At 40.4% G+C, this 23,546-nt stretch overlaps 1 protein-coding gene across 7 annotated transcripts in view; it reads left to right on the top strand.

Annotated features, from left to right (window-relative positions):
- ARHGAP8 (Rho GTPase activating protein 8) overlaps positions 1–23,546 on the top strand; it is an 85,824-nt gene that overhangs the window by 214 nt on the left and 62,064 nt on the right. For 2 of the 7 annotated variants that reach the window (XM_054056194.1, XM_054056145.1), the window contains exons 1-2: positions 33–68; positions 2,661–2,701. The gene's annotated coding sequence lies outside the window, so the exon portion shown is untranslated. Of the gene's footprint in view, positions 1–32; positions 69–849; positions 2,253–2,660; positions 2,702–6,073; positions 6,163–23,546 lie in introns of those variants that run through there. The other 5 variants (XM_054056162.1, XM_054056186.1, XM_054056177.1 and 2 more) reach the window with 5 other exon arrangements.

Genomic DNA, 23,546 nt, shown 5'->3' on the forward strand with positions numbered 1-23,546 from the left:
AGCGGCCCCGGGGCGGCGCTACCGCCGCCACTCGGTGCCCGCGGTGCCCGCGACCCCGCCGCCCGCAGGTACGTGAGACCCTGTGCACCCCTCGCTCCGCATCCTCGGGGACCGCAGCGGCTTTCCGGGAAGGAAAGGAAAGGAAAAGCGGCCAGCGTTGCCCGGAGGGAGAGACTCGCGGCCGGGAGGGGTTTTAGGAGCTCCAGGCTCTTCCAGGGGGAGTTTCGGGAATGTGCATAGCCTGGAGAAGGGAAGGCTCCGAGGAGACATTGCCTTCCGGGACTCAAAAGAGGCTACAGGAAAGCTGGGAGGGGCTCTGTATCAGGGAGTGCGGGGATAGGACGTGGAGTCACGATTTTAAGACGAAAGAGGCGAGATTTAGATATTAGGAAGAAATGTTTTCCTCTGAGAGTGGTGAGGCACTGGCACAGGTTGCCCAGAGAAGTCGTGGAAGCCCATCCCTGGAGCTGTTCAAGGCCAGGTTGGATGAGGCTTTGAGCAGCCTGATCCACTGGGAGGTGTCCCAGCCCACGGTAGGAAGGTTGGAACTGGTTGGGCTTTAAGATCCTGACCCAAACCACTCCATGACTCTCTCTCTAGGAGTATATCAAGCGAAGCACTCTTTGTGCTCCTTGTAGTAACAACCTGTTGTGCTGCTCTTTGGGTGAAAGGTCATAGAATCATGTAATAGTTTAGGTTGGAGGGGACCTTAAAGATCACCTTGTTCCAACTTTCCCCCCCTCGGCATGGGCAGGGACACGTCCCAGTCTAAGACGCCCAATCTAAAGCGAAGCAACCTGAGTGGTCTGGGATCTTGTCCCGTTTCAGTCCATCGGGGTGAGCAGGCATCGCAGAGGGCAGGGCTGAGGTCGGGCAGGCATTCGGTGTGTCCAGGACGCTTTCATGTTTGCTGTTTCCAACAATAGTATCATGCAAAGGTCATCACGCGACACAGGTTTATACTGTTAAAGGGACGATATGAGGCTGTTATTTTCCAGCAGTGCTTACACCTTAGCCTGAGAGCAGAGTCTTTTGGTTCTTGGCACAAGGATGTGACTCAACTGAGGGTGGTTCTGTACATTATGAATGTGTGAAATAGTTTGCTGGGGTTGATGGCAGGTGGGTAAATTTGCGCTCTTGTGGCCTTCCCTAAAGATTTCATGGGAGAACTTGATAGGATGAAAACTTCCTGCATGTGAGTCCTATTTCAGATTTGAAGTTTACATGAATATAAAACCTCCCAAGAAACACAGAAAATGGGATAAAGATTAGAGTAAGCATCATGTGATTGAGATTTAACCCTATAAGCCATAAAACATACTTTAAAGGATCTCTCTAGCTATATATTGATATACTGTGCTTTTAGGATTTTCTTTCATCCTCCCTTGTTACTAGTCCTTTGAATTCCTTCTCACTTCCATTATAATAGGTATACATATATTATTTGCTTACTTTTCAGTGCTCTTTCTGTGTGTGTTGCATTATATTTTTGGCATATAGTTAAAACCTTTATTGATGTGCACAAGGGACTGAATTTGTCTATGTGAAACTTTTATTCTGACCTTTCCAGATGTCTGAGTGATGACCTTGTTATTTTGTAGTAAGTTCTCCAGACAGAAGGTGGCACAAGGTTTAGTTAAGGCCCATTTAACTCCTGGCAGGGCTGTGGTAGGCTGGGAGTTCAAACGGGGAACCGGTTCCTCTGGTTTCCTGCAAATAGCATTCCTGCAAATAACATTCCTGCAATTCCTCCCCTCCAGTCCCCCTTCCTAACGCACTCTGGTAAGAAGTCCCACCACAAGGCTGAAACTCTTTAATAAAGACAAATAAAAGAGGCAAAGCCTCTCATCCCACACTTACACAGCAGGTAGGCTTGTCGTCCGAAATCTAAGGGAAAGGCCCATTCCTGGTTGGATGCCTCGCCTCTTCCCACAAGGGTAACTGAGTGCACACACAGGAGGTCCTGTTCTTAATACTGTTGTATTGATGATCTTGCTGGGGTTTTGTCTTGTTACTTACTCTCTAAGCCGAATGACCACTGAACTTATTTTCATTTGTTATACATTTTCAAGTCCAACCTAGGTGCCTGGATGCAGGAGTACAGCTCCTTATGGAATGGTAGTCACAGCCTCTGAAGCTAGGAGCCTTGCTTCCGACAAAAAAGCCTCTTCCAAGGAGGAGTGACCCCTGCTGTGGGGAGTTGTTTTCGCATCTAAGTGTGATTTTTGCTTCTGACATGTTATAGACTTTAGGTATGCTGCTACTAGAAGAGCATGACATTTTAGCTTCAAATCTAACAGTTTGCTGAGAGGTCTTTGAATCCATTTAAGCCAGGTGTTGATGTTTCTGTAACAAAATAAATTTTTTTAAAGTTGCTTTTACTCAAGTCTCTTATTGCAGTGTCTTCAGACAAAACTATGCCGTAATGCTAGGTGGAATGAACTTTAAAAAGTAAAATGAAACTGAGTTCTCCACGTGGTTTTCTTCATTGTTAGAGCAGGAATTCAAAAAGTAAATAAACATGGAGAGACGTATACTGTATTTTTAAAGTTCCCCGGGATTGAATAAATGTTTAATAATAGAGCCTCTGGGGGATTGTGTGAACAGTATTTTTTGTACTCCCCTATGAACTGTTAAGCTTTTTTTTTTTTTTTTTTTAGAATATGAGTAGAGCCACGAAGTCATTGTGTGATTAAGCTGAGTGAGTATTCTACATGCTTATGTGGGTATTGGGTTTTAATGGTTTTAAATGTAACAGTTTTTTTTCAGATAAATTGTTCAGAGTAAAAACAGTCCTTAGTGTAAAGGGTTTGTGCATAGTATAGTTGTGTTTGTGTGATATTGACTGCATTGGTTTAATTTGGAAATTCAGATGCAACAGAACAGTCATTGGTTAATAGGCATTGTGTTATTGAAACTATAATTCCCATTTTCAAAATTACAAATTACCAGAATGTTATAAGTCTAGGATAAGGATTCTCACCCCCAGGACCATAAAAAACACAGTGCAAGATGTTGCTGTGGCTGAGGATGTAGGATGCAGCTCTGAGAGGTGGAAATTAAGGGATCTAGGCAGGCTCGGGAATGGGTTGCGCACTGAAGCCACTTAGGAGTGACATCCCACCCAGCGCTGGTGTGAGTAGCTGTGGCCACTCACTGTGTCCACAGCTGGGCTTTCAGATTTCCTGCCAGTCTCCACACCATCATAACCCAGTGCCAGGCAAATGATACAAGCCGGCTGTGGGAACTACATACAGCCCGCTTGAGAGTTACTGGAGGCTGAGGTCACACAGGTTGACCTTCTTTGCTCTTGAAAAGGAAAAAGAAATTACATTTGTGTCTGGATGCTTACCTGCTCATCCCTATAATTTCATTGTCCCAGCTGAGCTCCAGAAAAGATCAGCTAGTTCATATCCATGAATGAAGAGAACTGGTTAGGATTTGTATTACATGCCCCCCTGCCCCCTGTTTTTCATGCAAAAACAGGCTATGTGGACAGTACCAAAATTTTAATGACAAAATAAATACAGACAAAAAGTAAATTGGAAATCTGGAAAATGTAAAATCTTACTAGTTTTAATTGACACTGCCACAAAAAAAAAAAACCCAAACCCAAAAAACAACCCAATCCAAAACAACCACCAAAAGCCAAACAGCAAACCAGTACTGATGACATTTGAATCACCAATGTCTAAGACAGAAAATAAATGAAAGTGCAGAGTAATTATAAAAGTATTGTCAAGACTTTTATTTTAGCAACACTGCTGGATATTACTATAATAAGGGACAAATTCTATTGTAGGTGTACACTGTTCAATCCTGACATCTTAACAAGTAGCATCTCGGTGCCTTTTCAGGGAGACTGTTATCAGAAAAATCTTTCTTTGCAATCAAATGAGAGAATGACAGTTAGCTTTACCAGTATACTAGAGAGTGGCTTAGTTGAACCATCAAATTTTCCTTGATCCTAACTAAAAATAAGCTCTCTTGTTATAAAATATGAGGCACTTTTAAAAGAGACCTAAATATAATCATTGACTTATAATATCTGGTTTGAGCAACAAGAACATTTGAAAGAAGAAATTATTTCTTCTCTGCTTCTACTCACTTTGTTCATACTTAACAAATCTTTCATTTTTTATTACTGAATTCATTTTATGTGATATTGACGCAATCCATATTCTTTGAGAGTTTTTCTCCTCCTGCTCACTCTGTCTTTTGGAGGCATAATCTTTGATCTACAATGACAATAATTTTCACAGCATATGCAGAAAGTGTCTACAGATGGGGAATAAGTAGCATGAGCTGACGAACACGTAAGAAATAGCAATCCTCTAATCATGCAAATATGGGATATGATGGGTCAAACCATGCATTTGTAACAAATTTTGAATCCTGTGAGTGGTGTCATTTAGTATGCCTGGGGCTGCAGGGGCCTCTGAGAATCAAGGACTGTGTCCAATGCCAGGTACTCAGCACTGAATTCCACCTGTTATTTGGGTTTTTCTATAGACTGGTGGCTACACTCAGTTTTCTTTTGTCCTCAAGCCAATTCTTTATGTCAGGCTAGTCTCCATATTCTTATTTCTTTGAAGAACAAAGCATCTCTTTCTATCTTTATATAAATAAATGGGTTTTGGGGAAATGAAATATATATAGTTATTCCTTGAAGCTATTTTTTCATGCTTTTAAACTATTCCAAAAGTAAGGAATATGCTTTTGTTTTCACTGTTTGGGGGGCATGGCAGGTCTGTCAGTCAAAGAGAGCAAGGATTGACTCTTCTGAGGGAACTGCTCTGCTCCTGTGACTTACAAGTTGTGTCTTGGCAAACTCATAGGTAGTCTTCAAATCATCTAAGAGAAGAGTTTTGTTTAATGGCTTACAAAGTATCACATTGGAAATTGTTGGCAGACCTGCAAATAGATTCCAGATCATCCGTGTTAGCTCTGAAACCATCCTTTCCTCTCTTGACTGCATGCAAGCCTTTCCTCTATGACTACATCCACTACATTACTTAACAGGAGGAACCAACAGTCATCATCTTGGTAGAAATGAATGATTCTTTTTCAGGTCACATTCTCCTGTGCATAACCTGACAAAGGATTTACATGGAAAATAAAAATACTGTTCTGTGCCTGCAATTAAAAATTTGTCTTTGTGTGCAAAGACATGCATAGGGAATTAAAAATCACATTGTTGTGGCAAACGCATCTCTGGCATTCCTGAAGTTTTGTGTGCTAGACTTAGATAGCGCATTGATATTCTTGTAACAAACTCGGTGGCTTTGTATCCATATATAAACTTCTTACTGTAAAAAACATGGTAATTCTATTGTAGGATATCATACTGACACCACCATAGGTCATCATCAATGCTGAATCTCAAGATTAGCTGTATGGACTTACGTGCCTTGATGTGATGGAATAACTGGTAGCAATTGTAGCTTGCTATTTCTGGGGCCAAGCACTGTAACAGCTGATTTGCTGGTAGGAAATAAAATGGTGAGACAGAACAGTCTTCAGTTTCATTTTAAGCTGCATTAGTGGGCACAGGTTTTCTGCTTATTATCCCCAGTTGGGACTCATTCAACTCCTCGCTTATCTCATCCCTTCTCTCTTATGTTGTTCAAATCCCGTTTCTTTCACTTAGCCTTCTCAGTAACCCTTCTTGATTTCCCATCTTACTAATTCACTTCTTTAGAGGTTGGAAAATTTCAGCCCACAAATAAAGTTATGAAGAATTGATAATAGGTCTCAGATGTGGAAGTTTCAGGTGATACCAACTAGGCTGTGATACCAGTCCTGCCCACAGTAAAGAAAATCCCAGCAATGTAACTTCATTGCCTTTCAGTGATGTCTGCCTTAAGGGCTTTTTCTTTGATTTGTTCATTCTGAAGATATCTTCTATAATTCTTTCCATGAATGTATTCTGGGAATATTTCTTTTAACTGTAAATTGTTAGCAAGACTGTAGCTGACATTGTGTGCAGTGCTTGTATTTCACTAGTTGTTTCTAACTTTGAAATTAAGCCAGCTGAAGACTTTGTTCTTCCCTTTCTCTATGACTCCCACAGACACCAGGGAATACACTGCCTTTGGCATGATGCTGCAGGATTGTGGTGGTAAAGCTGAACATCAGAGCTCCAAGAATAATATTCACCAGGTACTGGTTGTTCTGTGACATGCAGCGACATTCTCTGATGTAGTGACATATGGTGACAGCATCATGCAATGAAAATAACATGTAACAAGTTATGACATATAGCAAATTTCTGAAGTTAAACACTTTAAAACAACCCCAAAAAATTTAAACTAAACCTTAAACTCCTTACAGAATTCTCAGGCATTGTGTGCCCTCATGGTACCCCTCAGTGGGGATTTTGCAGGCTCACACTGATGGGCATGGAGAACTTGGGCTAGCTGCGAGAAGGGATGCATAGGAAAAACTTGTGAGGTTGTTGACAAGAAAATGAGTCTTTTTTTTTTTTTCCTCCACTAGTCTCCAGTGAAGAATCTCTGTAGATATCCACACCTTAATATTCTCCTGATATCATATAACCTAGAGTATTCCTGTTTTGTCTGATGTTTCTCTCTCAAACCTCCATTGTTTATGTGCACACATATGCATGCCTACCAAAAATTTTCCACTGAGGTGCCTACCAGCTAAAAAGCTGTAGAGCCGTGTCAATATTAGAGAAAACATATTCCATGTCACTTGTTACACCACTATAAGTGCACAATAATATGCACACTGAGAAACCAGTGTATTGGATGTTGCATCCTAAATTACTTCATAGTGTCTTTTGTCACATAACTAAGAAGAACTAGAGAAGATTCAGAACATAACACTAGTGAGACTATTTTTATTTTCAAGAAGGAATTGAAATATTAGGGAAGAATGAATAACCTGTCCTACAATACCTTCAGAAACTGGAAAGCCTAAGATGTTCCCATTCACAGACTTTCCATATCCGTCTTTACTATTATAATTCAGTATTTTTATTTCCCCTGTGAGGCAGAAAAAAAAGGGCAAAAATTATTTTGGTTTTTTTTTATGTAATCATGTGTTTACGCATATGAAATACGTGAATAAATGGGAAAAAAAAGAGTTTTATGGGCCTATTTTCTCTAAATTGCACTCTCCTTTCTCTTCTGGTAAATGTTACTAATGAAAGCCTGTAGTGTCATGGGAGCTTCCACTTTTGGAAACTATATCCCAAGCCTGAGAAGCCACTTGCTTGAAGCTTGAGTTTGAGGCTGTGATTCAGAAGTTTGGCATGTTTCTGACAAAGGTGCCTTTGAAAAAAAAGCTGTTCTCGGTAGCTTCAGAGAATACTGATGCTGCTATCAGCTCATTTATATCTGTGTTCAGTAAGTGGTAATGCAGAAACTATGGTAGCTTTAGGCTTTAAATGTCAGCTTGATATAACCAGGTTGATATAACCAGGTTGATATAACTGCACATTCTTTTTACACGGTTACGCTACTTATTGTCACCTGTTGGATGAAATAGGAATGAGAATGTCACTTTGAAAAATATTCTGTTGGTTTAGGTTTACGGGGTTTGCCTCCTGTGTTTTAGAAGTTGAAAAATGGCAGTTCAAGCTATTTGATGAATGTTAGCCAAGATTTTACAGTGGAGTGCTAGGGAGTCTCCTGCTGAAGTTGGGTGCCGTGGGGATGACTTGCCACAGAAGGTGGATAATTCTTGTGTTCCTCAAAAGAGAGTTTAGAGTGTGAGCAGTAATCCTATGCTTGGAAGGAAAATTCCTGACAACGTAGGAGTGAGATCCTATTCCAACTCAGTCGAGGTCAGTGTGAGTTATGGTGGTGATTTCCTTGGGTATAGAATTTCACTTTGGGTATGCAAAAATGCCATAAAACTAGTATGCGAGTTTTCATGCTAAACTCTGAAGCCAGAAATAACCAGTGCTCCAAGGCTTCAGACCATTTTCCCTGCTGTGATGTGTCTGCTAAGTCTTGTTTATTTGGCAATGTTTTTTTATTTTGTCTAATGGTAGAAGAATTATTTTGTGACAGTGTTCAGGTAGCAAACTTGTGGTTATGTTTGCACCTTTGTTTATCTCTGCATCTGGACTTACTATAATTGTTTTGCTTGACAGAAAGTATTAAGCAGTCTTGATACACTCACAGTTGTAGCCTTATCTTTGCAGTCAGAAGACTGTAAGTCAGGATAAAAAATATGTTATTAAGACTTGCAAAGGAAAATACTGCAGGGAAAAAAAAAGAGAGAAAGATTTTTTTTCTCAGTTCAACAGCTGTATTTTCAAGTAGAGCTTGTAGTACTGCATATTGATGTGATATAGCAAGTGATATTACACGTCTTCCTTTTGAGACTTAAATTTTGTTCTGGGTATAGTGGCCTCATTGATTGCTTCCTGTAACCTGGTGACATCCTATGTATAAATATGTAATGATTTGCTGTGGTTAAAATAGAAGAGGGACACTGATATGAACCTGACAGCTAGTCATTTTTACGTAATTAATTGTAATTAGCTTCACATATTGCATTTCTTATTTTCTCTGACAGCTTGAGAACTGTTCTTGGTCCTTTTTTTAACACTTATAAAAGACTTCTCTTGCTTTTTCTGCAAAAGACTCATGCAAAGAAACTGATTGTTTACTGAAAGGCCTGTGAGGATATCCAAGTATAGAATTGTACCAACTGAGAACCATTAAAAGTACCAACTGAAATGAAGGAATTATAAACTGGGGAAAAATCTTAGATACTTCATTTCTTGTTCTTATCATTGCTCTTAATTGTACAAACATTAGGTAAAGGTTTTTGGATAGAGATATATAATTTTATTTATAAAATGCCTTTGAATGGTCCAATTATCATAAATGGAATATTATAAATTTGCCTTACAGTTTCTTTTTTATTTCCTATCTTTTTGTTCTTTCCCAGCACACAGGAAGTGTGAATGAATTGGCTCTAGAGCCAAATGATCCTGATCTGCCCTTGGAATAACCTCCTTAAAGCATTTTCTTCTGAGAATTTTAAAGTCAGATGACGAGAAAAATGTACACTAATGTTTAAGAAGCCTCATGAAAGCTTACAGAAGCCTGGCTGAATCTATTAAAAAAAAGAAAAAAGGCAGTCATTAGAAATACTATACCAAAAACTGGATGAAAAAGCACTAGTAATTCACCGCCAAATTACATTTTTCAACAGAAGCTCATAAAGAGCTCTGCTGAGGTAGTGTTACTGACACTGAATAGTACACTACTCCTCAAGGAGTCCCATTTATTTTCACCTTGTATCTGGCAGGGGCAAGTAGAAGGTTTTGGTTCTAGCTGCTGTAGACAGGGGGAGTGGAACCAAATTTCATCATAGTACTGGTGTCTGTGAAAGTGCTTTGAAGGCATACGTGTCTCAGCGTGAGCTAAGAGTGACAAGGTCTGATTAGGCTAGGACTGGCAGAACTGTGTCCTGATTGATCAAGCAGCTAACACTTCTTTGAGGCATTGATTCATGAAAGCCTTGAACACATAATTCATTTCAGCTGGACTTCTGTTGAGCATACATGCGAGCTCATACTTCATGGCTCTCCTGAATGCTTTCCTCAATCAGCGCATAATAGGGCTGTATATCCATTTTGCACTGAGGCATGGCAAATGGCTTACAGGTATTTGTTCTTAATATGTAAATAGAACTGAAGAAAAGGATAAAATTCTTCTTTAGAAGGAGGCAGAATACGCTGTCAAATGCTTCATTGCATTGATGGGATTCTCAAAGGTTATGCTTGAGTGTTCCTGAAAACTAATCTGGGAAGCAGTATACATTGTTTGGGTTTTTTTCTTTTCCTCTTTTTCTGTGTGCTGTGTAGTTTTAATTGACCTTCTGAGAGACTGGAAGGATTCTTCATCCTGCCCCTGAATTCGTTCCAGGGTTTGGCAGTACTCCTCCCAGCTGTTTTGTATGGCATTTATTGATTATGGCCAACAGCTAAGACAAAGACAACCCATGTATTAATCAATCTAAAGAAATAATGTTTTTCTTGCCAACCACATTGGTGCATCAAGTGTGTTACCTAACATTTCTGGTAAGGTAAGCTGTGTGTCCACACTCTTGGAAAGGGTATAAATGTCATTCCAGAAAAAATAGGGATTTATTTAAAAAGGCTAAATTTTGAATTATGGCAGTTAGAGGAGAAGAGCCTCACCTGACAAACATATTTACTTCTAATCTTTGCATTAATAAATAATTTGTATGTTGTTCTCTTCTGTGATATGGCCTTGCTGTTTTCCACTGCTTACTGTAGCCTTGTCCCCTTGCTTTTTTTCTCAAACTCTGCACTCTTTTGTTTATATATTACTTATTAAATATTTAGTAAAGATATCAAAGGGAATGTTGTTGGAAGGTGCTTAATACGATAAGATGCTGGATGCACAAGCTTCTCTTTCAGGTCCCTTGAAGGGCTTGAGTGCCTGAAAACCTGCCAGCTGTTTTAAAAAAAACATTATATTTCCTTGTCTGCTTAAATTCAGGCCTTCGTGTGGCTTATGATATAGTCATACTTTAGCCTGTAACAACACTGTACACTGTAGCAACACTAAAGACTACCTCAACATGTGAGTAAAATAAAATTTCTGTATGTTTTCCATTTTCGTGATGTACTGACAGACAAGAATAATAGATAAACAATGTGGCCTTGTTAGATGTTAGCGTAGGTTTAAGTATGTGTATACAACTGATACACTCGAATCTTTAGATTTGTGTAGCAATTGGCATGTGTGTATTTGAAAGTTCAAAAAGATCTGGATAACAGTGTTTTTCAGTACCTCTTAAGAGCCTTCTGGTTTTGTTTCATGGAGAGTAATGGGCTAATGTGCATCATTCCTGCAATATGTTACCAGTGTTAGATTTCCGACACGGCAAGTAAGATTTATTATTTTCCATATGTTAGAAATTTCGATTCCTTCCTAGGATGAGAATTTTTACCTGTTTGGGGTTGTAGTTAAAGAGGGAAAGGTAAGAAACCATGTACAATGACAGCAAGTAGTTTTACATAACAGTAGGGAATTGGCAAGGTTTCATTTGAAGTTGACTTTTGTATAAAAAAGGTCTGATAGCAGAATCCAGTCAATAATGGTAAATCATCACTTCAACCACTATGCTACCGCTACTACTTTCTTTCATTTACAGATACCTTTGAGTAAGGTGATCATAGAATCACCAGGCTGGAAAAAACCTCTTGGATCATCAAGTCCAACCATTCCTATCTGTCACTAAATGTCTACTCGTCTTTTAAGTACCTCCAGGGATGGTGACTCAACCACCTCCCTGGGCAGCCTCTGCCAGTGCCCGATGACCCTTCCAGTGAAAAATGTTTTCCTGGTATCTACTCTGAACCTCCCCGGCGCAGCTTGAGGGCATTCCCCCTTGTCCTATCCCCTGTCACCTGGGAGAAGAGGCCAGCACCAACCTCTCTACAACCTACTTTCAGGTAGTTGTAGGAAGCAATAAGGGTCTCCTCTCAGCCTCCTCTTCTCCAGGCTAAACAACACCAGTTCCATAAGCCACTCCTTCCAAGACTTCTTCTCCAGCCCCTTCACCGGCTTCGTTGCTCTTCTCTGGACACGCTCCAGAGCCTCAACATCCTTCTTGTAGCAAGGGGCCCATAACTGAACACAGTATTCGAGGTGTGGTCTCACCAGTGCCAAGTACAGGGGCAGAATAACCTCCCTGAACCTGCTGGCTACACCGTTTCTGATACAGGCCATGATGCCATTGGCCTTCTGGGCCACCTGGGCACACTGCTGGCTCATGTTCAGTCGTCTGTCAATCAACATCCCCAGGTCCTTCTCCTCCAAGCAGCTTTCTTGGTACTCTTCCCCTAGTCTGTAGGACTGCACAGGGTTGTTGTGCCCCAAGTGCAGGACCCGCCATTTGGCTGTGATAAACCTCATGCCATTGGTCTCAGCCCAGTGGTCCAGCATGTTCAGATCCCTTTGAAGAGCCTCCCTACCTTCCAGCAGATTGACGCTTCCTCCCAGCTTAGTGTCATCTGCAAACTTGCTAAGGGTGCACTCAATGCCTTCATCCAGGTCATTGATAAAGATATTGAACAGGACCGGACCCAGCACTGAGCCCTGGGGACACCACTTGTAGCTGGCCTCCAGCTGGAGTTAACTCCATTTACCACAACTCTTTGGGTCTGGCCATCCAACCAGTTTTCCATCTAGGAGAGGGTGCGCCTGTCCAGGCCAGAGGCAGTTTCCTAAGCAGAATGCTGTGAGAAGCTGTGTCAAAGGCTTTACTGAAGTCCAAGAAGACTACATCCACAGTGTTTCCCTCATCCAGTAGGCAGGTCAACTTGTCGTAGAAGGCAATCAGGTTAGTTTGGCAGGACCTGCCTTTCACGAACCTGTGTTGACTGGGCCTGGTCACCCAGTTCTTTTGCATGTGCCGTGTGATAGCACTCAAGATGACTTGTTCCATGAACTTCCCTGGACTGACAGGCCTGTAGTTTCCTGGATCCTCCCTCCGACCTCCATTTACTCTTGTAAATGGGTATAACATCAGCCATCCTCCAGTCAAGTGGAACTTCCCCAGTAAGCCAGGACTGCTAGAAGGTGCTGGAAAGAGTTTGGCAAGCATATCCGCCAGATTCCTCAGTACGTTTGGGATGATATCTTCAGGGTCAAAATCTTTATAATGGGGCACCAATTCCACAGTTATTATTACTATATATACATGCAAACAGATCAACCAGTATTAAAAATTTGATCCGGATCATGCAGTGATGCACAATTCCATTTCTGTCAATTTAGTCAAAGTACGTCAGGGTAGCAAAAAAGCATGAATCTTTGTTTATGTCAACTTCAGGACGGCAGGAGAGACTTGATGCCACATAAATCTTTCTGATAAAAAAATTAACCTGACAAACTTGTTTGAACAAATTTGGACTTGTAGAGTTTATGTCATGTCATTTCTTTCTTTCATGTGACCTCAGTTTTTCTGATCCAGTACAGAGAATTTGAAAGTCACACTTAATATATCATTGAACCATGACATGAGATGCTTCTCGTGCAGATTTTAGCTAGTGTTTTTGGAGTTAATGTTCTGTATGCTATACCAGGGAAGAGAATTATACTTCTAAAAGACATGGGCATAAGGAACAAGAAGAAAATTGGACAGTAAGACTTTTAGCCATACTTCAAACTTTAAGTCTAACTTTAGGGTTGTGTGTTTTCCCCCCCCCCCCGGCCTTTACAATTTAGTATGGAAAGATCTGCCTTTTCCTCCCTTTTCCTCTTCTATTTCTTTTTCTTCCTGTAGTTCTTATTACTCCACAGTTTTGGCTGACAAATTTATTATTTTATTCTGCACCTTTGCACATTGAAGAATTCTTTGTGCTCTTCCACAAATATTACTTATCACAAAATTTGACTCACAAAAGCCAGCAAAATAAAGTGTGTATGAGTTAAATTTTAGTTTTGGTGGCGAGATGAGCAAGATATGTTTTAGCATCATCTTTACAATTCTAACATCAAGAAAACAGTTGAAGCTCTTGAAATGTGGAACTGTTTTTCAATTTTTGTTCAGTTGTAACTCCAAAGCATCCATAGAAATCTAGCGTGGGATGTGATTTTAAAAATTAAGATTTTGAGGATGGTCCTGATGTGAATAGAGGATTGAAGTGGACTGACTATGGAAGGAAGTTGGGCTGAAGTTTAGATTTGAAGTGGCTGTTGTTTGATACTATCAATAAAATCAAGCAGCAACATGTGGCCCAAACTAGTTTGGGCCCTCTTAAACTCCTTGGCACAAGCAGATCCATGACTGAGTTCTCATCAGAAACACTTATTAAACTGCTTTGACAGCTTCATGAACATCATGTATTGTAAAACACTACCAGGGTTTTACCAGTACTAAATTTCCTGCCTTACACAGAAAGTTGTAATAACTTACAGATTGTCTGAGTGGAAAATATTTAATCATAATGCTTGTTAATTAATGGAGAAATAATTATTTTGGGCAAACCAACCACTAACTAGGTCTTCAGAGCACTCATTAAGAAACAATCTAGTGCAGATAGAGAAACAGCGGAACAATAGGTGCTGTTAACATCTTTTAACTTGATTTTGAACTGAGATTCATGGGCTAAATGTTCACCATCTAAAATGGTTTTTGGGACTCAACACTTGTGCTTTACAGTCATTTCATTTTGGTGCAACTCAGAGGTGAGAGGGGCAATGGTAAGCCTCGGTATTGCTACATCTTAATAAGAACTGGAAACATTGGCCCGTGTTGCATAAATATAAGAAGAATATTAATTTATTTTAAAAGCCCTAATTTATTGAAGCCAGAGGAATCCCCAGTGAATAATTATGCAGTTTAAAAAGCCCTTTTTATCATAATACACCAACCCTTTGTCCAGTAACTTGTCAGATTAATTTAATTAAAAAACACTGTCTTAAAAATATACTTGTCTGCAGTTGAAAGTGTGTAATCCCTTGAGATGGAAGTGCTAGTTAAACATGAGTTCAACCCAACATAATTCTGCCACATTAGTGTGTATTACAGTATATTAATTTAGAAAGCAAATTCCATAGATGAGTGATCATTAATGTTTATTATGATTGCATTATGGTAATCTTTGTTTAGTCAATAAACATTTACGCTGAATCAAAAAATAGTGGTGTCGTGTCATGTTGCAGCCACTTACCCATGTTCAGATAATTTTGTCCTAACGCTGTAGCAAGCTTACATGGCTTTCCGTTAATTGTTTATACATTAGGCGCTTCTTTTGCCATGTGCTTGCACTGTGCCAGATGAACAAGTGGATGGGATAAGAAAATAGCTGCGCTGTTACAGACAACAAAAGAATATTTCCAAACCTCTTTGCTAGTAATGGGTAGAAATAATCCCTTTACTTTAGTGCTTTCAGAACTGGGAATGGCTGATACATATGGATATTTATACACAGTAGGGAAACAATTTTTATTTTGCACTGACATGCTTCATTCTTCCTGTACAAAGATTTTTGACTCCTTCCAGCAGAGACCGTATGGCAGGGCAGAGGAAGAGGCCATGCTTACATATTTCATGGTCAATGAAATGACAGTGCGTCACTGGTTTCACAGTATAGGAGGAAAAAAAGTGATGGGCAGACTGTAGATTCACAGTACAACCTGCTCTGCTTCCCTGCCTGCTCCAGCCCTGCAACAAAAGTGATTGCAGGCCTTATAGAGGCATGCAAGTTGCAATAGACTTTGAGATTGGATGTAGTATGTAACTGTGGGAAAATGTTTTACTAGGTGAGTGAGGTCTGCATGGCAGCCTGCGGTCCAGAGTCAGCTTTCAGAGGAAAGACAAGAGTGGACAGAGTTGGATTTGTGCATCCCACAGGGCATATTCATAGAATCATAGAATCACAGAATCATAAAATGGATTGGATTGGAAGGGACCTTAAAGATCTAGTTCCAGCCCCCCAGCCATGGGCGGGGAAACCTCCCATTAGATCAGGCTGCCCAAGGCTCCATCCAACCTGGCCTTGAACACTTCCAGGGATGGGGCAACCTTTGCCAGTGCCTCACCACTCACATAGTGAAGAAATTCTTCCTTATATCTAGTCTGAATCTGCCCCTCTCCGGTTTATAGCCATTGCCCCTCATCCTATCACTACAAGCCTTTGTAAAAAGTCCCTCCACAGCTTTCTTGTTGGCCCTTTTCTGCTACTAAAGGTTCAGGACACCCTGTGAAGGACTCCCAAACTGCAACACATCACCTGCTGTGGGAGAGGTATGCTTGTAATGCAGTAGGCAGTAACCCTATACTTGTGTATCTTTGTCCCACTCCAGCATCTATACTGTTTTTGGTAGTTATGTTCTAAATTTTCTTACATACAAATGTATGTATGTATAAAAAAATCCTAATGAATACATTGTTCTCTCCTATGCTTTTCTCTGAGAGGAGAAATAACTGTATCCAACAAAACCTAAAATTCTCATTTCAGGAGTGTGCTGCACAGTGTTTACCATCCCTCCTTGCTGAGAATTCACTTTCTTGCACAGTGTAGCAAATGTTGCTTTATCTATTTTTCATACAGTGGATGTTTGCTCTAAATGAATGCAGTGCTGATTAAAAATTACCCAGTTGATGGCATCAGAAACTGAAATCTGATTTATCAACAAGTAGCATGTAGGAACTCTCTCCCTCTCTTCAGCATTAATAAATTCTTGTTTCAAAGAAGGTTTGAACCAATGGGAGTTAAGGGGGTGCTTCAAACTTACATTTATAATCTTTGATAAAAATGCTTGCTTCTTATGTTAAGCTATTGGTCTCTTCTGTCTTTGCTACTATACATCCATGCCGTGAATGTAGTTTGCTTTGTATTCACACTGAATTAACGCTGGTAACTCAGTGATGAAAATTGTGTGTGTACTGGGCTATTGAGCCATCAAGCTTCACCAAACACTATATCACAGAAGAAAACCATTGTGTAGAAAATTATAGTTCTGGTTGCCAGCATAATTCTAAGTGCTAACGAAATACAAATACATTTGCTTATTCAGTCAGGTTTCATCATTAACAGTTTAATCAGAAAAAGTAGACTGAGATGAATTCTTAAGCCTTAATAATTTAGGAAATTGTACAAATAAAAGAAAATCCACCTGCAAATTGCAGGCAGAATTCCATTCTAACAAATATCAGAGTAGCAGTAAAGAAATCAGTGAACTAAAGAAACACCTTTTATGCAGTTATGGACTTTTCATCCCCAGAGGATGCACACAGGAACTAAGCCATGGTGGAGGAGCTAGGGAGAAGCTGAAAAACAGAAGTCAAGGAGGAACTCAGTGGATCGGAAGACAGGAAAACAGTGAGAGGAGTTAAATCAAAGGAGGAATAAAGAGCCACTTGAATCGGCATGGAGAAGTATGACTAAAAACACAGTCATGGAGGGAATAGCAAGTAGCAGGTCACTGACGCTCCCTCCTTCTTCCCATTGCCAGTGAGGTTTGGGTTCAGCAGTTTGCCTGAAGCAAAGACAGGATTATCCCATCCCATCTTGAAGTGGGAGTGTTCAAAAGAGTGTAAGCAGAAATAGCCAGGCACAAGTTGCCAGCAAAAAGTCCCTTGACCTAAAAGCAGTAACACTTGGGGGTAAGGAAGTATGGTTGCAGGCTCATTGGAAGTCATACAGTGTGGAGGCGAGGGCCACAGAAGTGCCAAATACCCGTGGCACACTGGCCACAGTAATTGCTCTGCTAAGGTGAGACACCAGCCAGGGCTAGGTTGTGCTGGGTGGCTCTGCCATGGAGAATTATTTTCTCATGGCTCAGATTTACAATGCAGGTGCGCTCTGAGTGGCCCAGGCATTGGAGGAGCAAAACCACATTTCCGCCTGGCTTCAAATCTCAAAAACCCCCAAAGCAATTCAGTTGTTTGAGGGAGGAGGAGGGCATTATTTAAGAATGATCCTTTAGTATTTATCCAGGAGTAAATACTGAAAAAAACTCCTCCATGAACTTGGGCTTCTTTCCAAGTTTAGGATGACATATACCATTACCAAGTAAACACTATTCTGTTTTCCAAAAACATAATGGATGAGCTTAGTAGAAAAATCACTTTCAGAGAAATCAGTGCTTTTGATCAGTGTGTAACTTGATATGATAGAGCATATAGTCTAGTGACAGGGAAACTGCCTTCCATTCTTTCTGATTTTCACGGCTATGTCTCAATCCATGGCAGGAATTAACCTTTGTATGTGTTCTTTCTCTGATCAGTATATGAAAAGAGGCTCAAAATCCCCCAAACTAATGTGATATAGAAAGGATAAAGTTTTTGTTTGGATTCTTTTCAAGGCCATATGCATTTAATTTTTATTTTTACTCTTCCATTTTAACATAATGTTTTTTCATCTTAGCTTTTAAAACAGATAAGTTCTTAAAGTACAGTGCTATTTTGTGTGAAAATGGGTAGTTTTAACCATTATAAATTCTTTACTGTTTTTGTTAATTCTGCAAGAACAGAGTTGTCAACTTAACATGTAAGCACCCAAGCCATGCTAAAATTTATGGACAAAGTAAATGCTGAACAGTTGTGGGAATATTTCTAATATTTTGCTTAAAATTTTAGTGTGTTAAGTATTTGAGTATCTATTTATATAGATGCAATTAAGAATAATGTTTATACTTGAGAAATTGAAATATGCATGTATAGTTGGATAGACTTTTGTAAACTTGCATCAAACATTTGATAATAATTATTTTCTAATTGTAAATATTAATTTATCAACCTGTATATTATCATCCTTAAAAATTTTTATTTGTTTTCAATTTGCTGAGTTATTTTTTCCCTATGAAAATGATTTTTTCATGGAAAGTTTAGTTAAAAATGGTTTGATTTCGCAGAGAAGTGTGACCAATTCTAGTAATCTATGTATATTTATCTTTACGGCACCAAAATCAATGGAACTTATTACAGTAATAAAATTAATTTGGGATTAGAGCCCAAATGGAATATTTACTATAGTTAAAGCTGTATAAATTTTCCTATATTTCAGGGTTCAATAACCCTTCTCATCTATATTGATGTGTGCAAGTAACACTAGACTATTTACTTTTCCAGGCTTCATGGTATCTTTGCTTTGAAAAGGGTATGTCAGTATGCAAAACTGGAGATGCAGCCCTGCAGCTTTGCTTGCTGTGTGCAAAGCCTTGTTCTTGAAGAGTACAGGAGTCTAGGCTGTAGGGTGAATCTGTACTCGCTCTCAGTGTGGAAGAAGTCATTGCAGTGAACAGGAGACCCCTATTTGTTTTAAGAACAGTTTCGTCCATCTGTCTGTTTCTTTTGATTGCATACTTCCCGTTTCTGGTCTGGTCAACATGGTAGGTACAGTTGGGTGTTTATACCACATATCTACACATCTCTATCAGAGAGTATAGGCCTGACTTGAGGACCCTATATGCAAGCTGCTGTCAGATATAACTGAGAGCGTGGCTGTAGGTTTATAGGCTCCTCTTCCTCATCTCTTGGTGAAGATACAGCAGCAAGCAGAGTTGTACCATGTCTCCTCCCTACCTGCAGCCTCTCAGTGCGCAGCAGTAGCAGTGCATTGCCCACTATCACGATGGCAGGAAGGCACGAGCTCTTGCAGGAAAAGTGATGGGGGTTTGGTTTTTTTGTTTGTTTTTCCCCAGAGGAAATACTATACCAAGTGCTCAAACGGTTTACGAGAAACTAAGTCCTGTGTGTAAACTTTTGCTACTCGTTTGGTTACATGTACAGCGTAAACAGTTGCCTGAACACAAAGGAAGTAGAGAAGCAAGAGAGAGCAGAGAGAGAGAGAGAGGAAAGAGGGTAGCTGGGCAGTGTTAGTATAGCAGCTATAGATTAAAAACAAACAAAACAACCCAACAAAAACCAACCAACCAAACAAACAAAACTCCAAACCCTTTACCAGTGGCCAAATGAAAATGAAGGGTTTTTATGGTCTGATGATTTGTAGGAACTCCAAAGAAGAAAGGATTTTCCGTATTTTCATCTGCAACACAGATCTCACATAAATCTAAGGTTAAAAAGTACTAGTGTGTTTTTAAGTAATCAAATATATACTCCATTCCCTCAAGCTGCCCACTCCCACAGCATTTTGCACAGAATTGGGAGCAGAAACTGGGAGAGCAAGAAGAGTTGGCCAGGTAGTGGTGCTGCTGCAGCAGAGGCAGACAGGGGATGGGGACACAGGGAGCTTGCTGGAGGGAAAGGCTGGTCTATGAAGAGGCAGTGAGCAGTGAAGGAATGCTGCCATCAACTCTATTGCTGGTATTACTTACTTGGGTGTATAACTGCTCTGTTGCTAACCTGAGTTTCTTCTTTAAAAGCTAATACATGCATTTTATATGTAGAATACAGTAACCCTTCTGATTTTATTTATTCTGTCACAAAAAAAACCAGTTGTGACAGACCAAACTAGGCTTAAATAAATCCTTAAAATAAAGGAGTATGCAAGAACCACAGGCCTGTAAACCTTCCTTGGCAGTCAGCCCTCTGGCTGTCTACTTCCGATGCGTGTTCTAGCTGATTTTCGCCAATGTATTGCCAATAGAGAATGGTAGGTCAATAAAGAATATGAAAATAAATGATGTCAAATACGTGAAACAAACTGCTAATGAAGAGCATGGGCTTTGGTTTTCATAGCTGTTGTGCAGGAGACACACCGAGGAAAAATACTGCAGGCAGCTTATGGGAAGAAGAGCAGGATGCTTTGAATATGCTTCTCACAAGTACATTATGCACTCAGCTCATGTGTTGCTGTGTTTTTAAATTCCATAGAAAAGTTCCTGCAGTATTATAAATAAATAATCTTCTGAAACCACTTTACCTGGTTTTGTAGATGATATGTACCCCTTAGCAAATACCAAGTATACGTAGTATTCTCAACCTTTCAAAATGTAAATTGTGGACTGATGTTACACAGTGAGCTGTGTCACACCTTTTAAAAGTAACAGAATATCAGCGGAAGGCAAGAACATCAGGAAAAAAAAAAAGAAGAGAAACCACACCATTTAAATTTGAAGAAGAACGTATCTGACAGCTGAGTGAACAAAAAGAATAGGCGTCAAAGACATCTGCGCCTTGACAAATGTTGGGAGGAATCCCTCGCCTTTGTTAGGACTGTCCGTAGATGTGAGTTCATTATCAAGCGGTTCTGTGTGCGTGACTGTTTTTATTTTCAATAAAGTAATGCTCTGTTAGTGATGCCAGTAAGTAATAACCTTGCCTGTGGGAGGATATAGGATGTGGTGTTTTGTAAAATACTTCCAAATTTCTGTTATTAATGAAAGGCTTGTAGTTTGGCTCTTTTCAGGGCTTTTTTACTGCCTTTTTGTTGGGCTGAGGTGGGGGAAGGCACTAAATCTGGCAGTTTACTAGAAACAGTGATACGTGGCATGGAATGCTATTAAGGAGATTATGTTATCTCCTAGGAACAGAGAATGCTGCGGTCAACGGGAAATCAATTTCTGAGGGTGCTACAGTAAATTTGTCTTGTAACTGGAAACTTTCTAATTGCTTCCCAAAGGGAATAGTAAGCTGAAAACCAGGCAGATGGTTTCTTCCTCATTTCCCTTCTTCTTTGATTCTGTCTATGTTATTTCTAGCTTCCTAGTAACTTTGCGTGTTAAATGTTTGCATGTGTTTTTATGCTATCATAGTTGTTCTCACTTATACAGTAACTTTGCTGTTCAAAAGCCAGATGTTTTTTGGCAAGTTTTGGGAGACATTTAAATCTGTCCTCTTTAGATTGAGACACTGCTTCTAACTGTAGTGTTAGCACTTAGTGTGAAGGAGAAACTGGTTTTTATTCCGTGCTGTGCAGCAGAAGGATTGTATCTATTTAGGTGTTTTTCCTCAAGTGAATGCTCAAGGAGATGGCCTTTTTTCCCTGTTCCATCAACTCACTGAGATTTTCATTACTCGTGTCATCTGAAAAGCATTCTGGTGTCAAAGATATAGCTTTGTTTTGTGACTTATGATTTTATTTATGACTTGCAGTTAAAATGCAGTAGGATGAAAGGCCTGCTGTAAACGGGTGCTTTAGAAGGAAGGTAGTGCCCCATTTCCTTATAAGAGCTTTGAGAAATACTTGGTTAGGATGAAGTCTGTGAAGATTAGACTTATTGAACATTGGCTTTCATTGTTCAGAAAGTTTGGCTGAATGTTGGTGGTAGTTGCAGTCACTTGGCCCTGGCTGGATGCCAGGTGCTCATCAAACTGCTCTACCACTCCCTCTCCTCAGCTGAACTGGGGAGAGAAAACAATGAAAGGCTCGTGGGTCAAGATAAGGACAGGGAAAGATCATTCAGCAATTATTGTCATATGCAAAACAGACTCAACTCAGGGAAATTAATTTATTAACAGTCAAATCAGAGTGGGGTAATGAGAAATAAACCCAAACCTTAACTCTTTCCTCCCAGCCCTCCCTTCTTTCCAGGCTCAAGTTGACTCCCATCTTCTCTGCCTCATCCACTCCAGTAGTGCAGGGGGATGAGGAGTGGGGGTTTTGGTCAGTTCATCACACATTGTCTCTAATGCTCCTTCCTCATCACAGTCTTCCCTTGCTCCAGTGTGGGGTTCCTCCCACAGGAGACAGTCCTCCATGAACTTCTCCAATGTGAGTCCTTCCCATGAGCTGCAGTTTTTCGGAAACTGTTCCAGCGTGGGTCCCCCACGGGATCACAAATCCTGCCAACAAACCTGCTCCAGTGTGGGCTCCTCTCTTCACAGATTCACAGGTCCTGCTGGAAGCGTGCTTCAGTGTGGGCTCTCCACAGGGTCACAGCCTCCTTCGAGCATCCACCTGCTCTGGTCTGGAGTCCTCCATGGGGTGCAGGTGGACATCTGCTCCACCGTTAGCCTCCATGGACTGAAGGGACATAGCCTGCCTCACCTTGGTCTTCACCGTAGTCTGCAGGGGGATCTCTGTGCTGATGCCTGGAGCACCTCCTGCCCCTCCTTCTTCACTGACCTTGGTGTCTGCAAAGTTGTTTCTCTCACACATTCTCATTCCTCTCTCCTGCTGCTGCTGTGCAGCAGGGTTTTTTTTCCCTCCTTCTTAAGTATGTTATCTCTGGGGTGCTACCACCATTGCTTATGGGCTCAGCCTTGACCAGCAGCAGGTCTGTCTTGGATCGTCCTGACCATCACAGGTGCTTGTGATCAGATGGTATACCAACTACTTAGGGGCAAACTATGTCAATTACTAAATTATGAACACTACCTGCCACAAATTACTTGGTAAATAAAGCACAAAATATCACACTATTTGCTAACAGTTAATTTTAAAAGTGTTTAAGTACCACCCAGAATAATAATAAACAAATTAATACTGGTTGGAATATCAATCATTAAGTGTTTTGTTTGCATCATAATTTAAAAGCAAGAATGGAATTTTCATTTTTAATGCCATGTGGTAAAATTAACATGAAATTAATTTTATCTGGACCAGAAATGCTTTCATTTTTTTAAGAAAAATGTTGCTCAGTGAGAAGCAGCAAAATTCTCTCTTTTGAACTTAATGGGACATTTTCCTGTTTATATCATAGAATCATAGAATAGTTAGGGTTGGAAGGGATCTTAAAGATCATCTAGTTCCAACCCCCCTGCCATGAGCAGGGACATCCCGCTAGATCAGGCTGCCCAAGGCCCCATCCAACCTGGCCTTGAACACTTCCAGGGATGGGGTAGCCACAACTTCCTTTGGCAACCTGTGCCAGTGTCTCACCACTGCCATGGTGAAGAAATTCTTCCTAATGTCTAGTCTAAATCTGCCCGTCTCTAGTTTTTACCCATTGCCCCTCGTCCTATCACCACAAGCCTTTATGAATAGCCGCTCTCTAGCTTTCCTGTAGGCACCCTTCAGTTACTGGGAGGTCACTATTAAGATCTCTGAGCCTTCTCCAGGCTGAACAAGCCCAACTGTCTCAGCCTATCCTTATATGGAAGGTGCTCCAGCCCTCCGATCATCTTTGTAGCCCTCCTCCGGACCTGTTCCAACAGCTCCATATCCTTCTTAC

Source organism: Cuculus canorus, chromosome 1 (assembly GCF_017976375.1).
Source record: "Cuculus canorus isolate bCucCan1 chromosome 1, bCucCan1.pri, whole genome shotgun sequence".
NCBI lineage: Eukaryota > Metazoa > Chordata > Aves > Cuculiformes > Cuculidae > Cuculus > Cuculus canorus.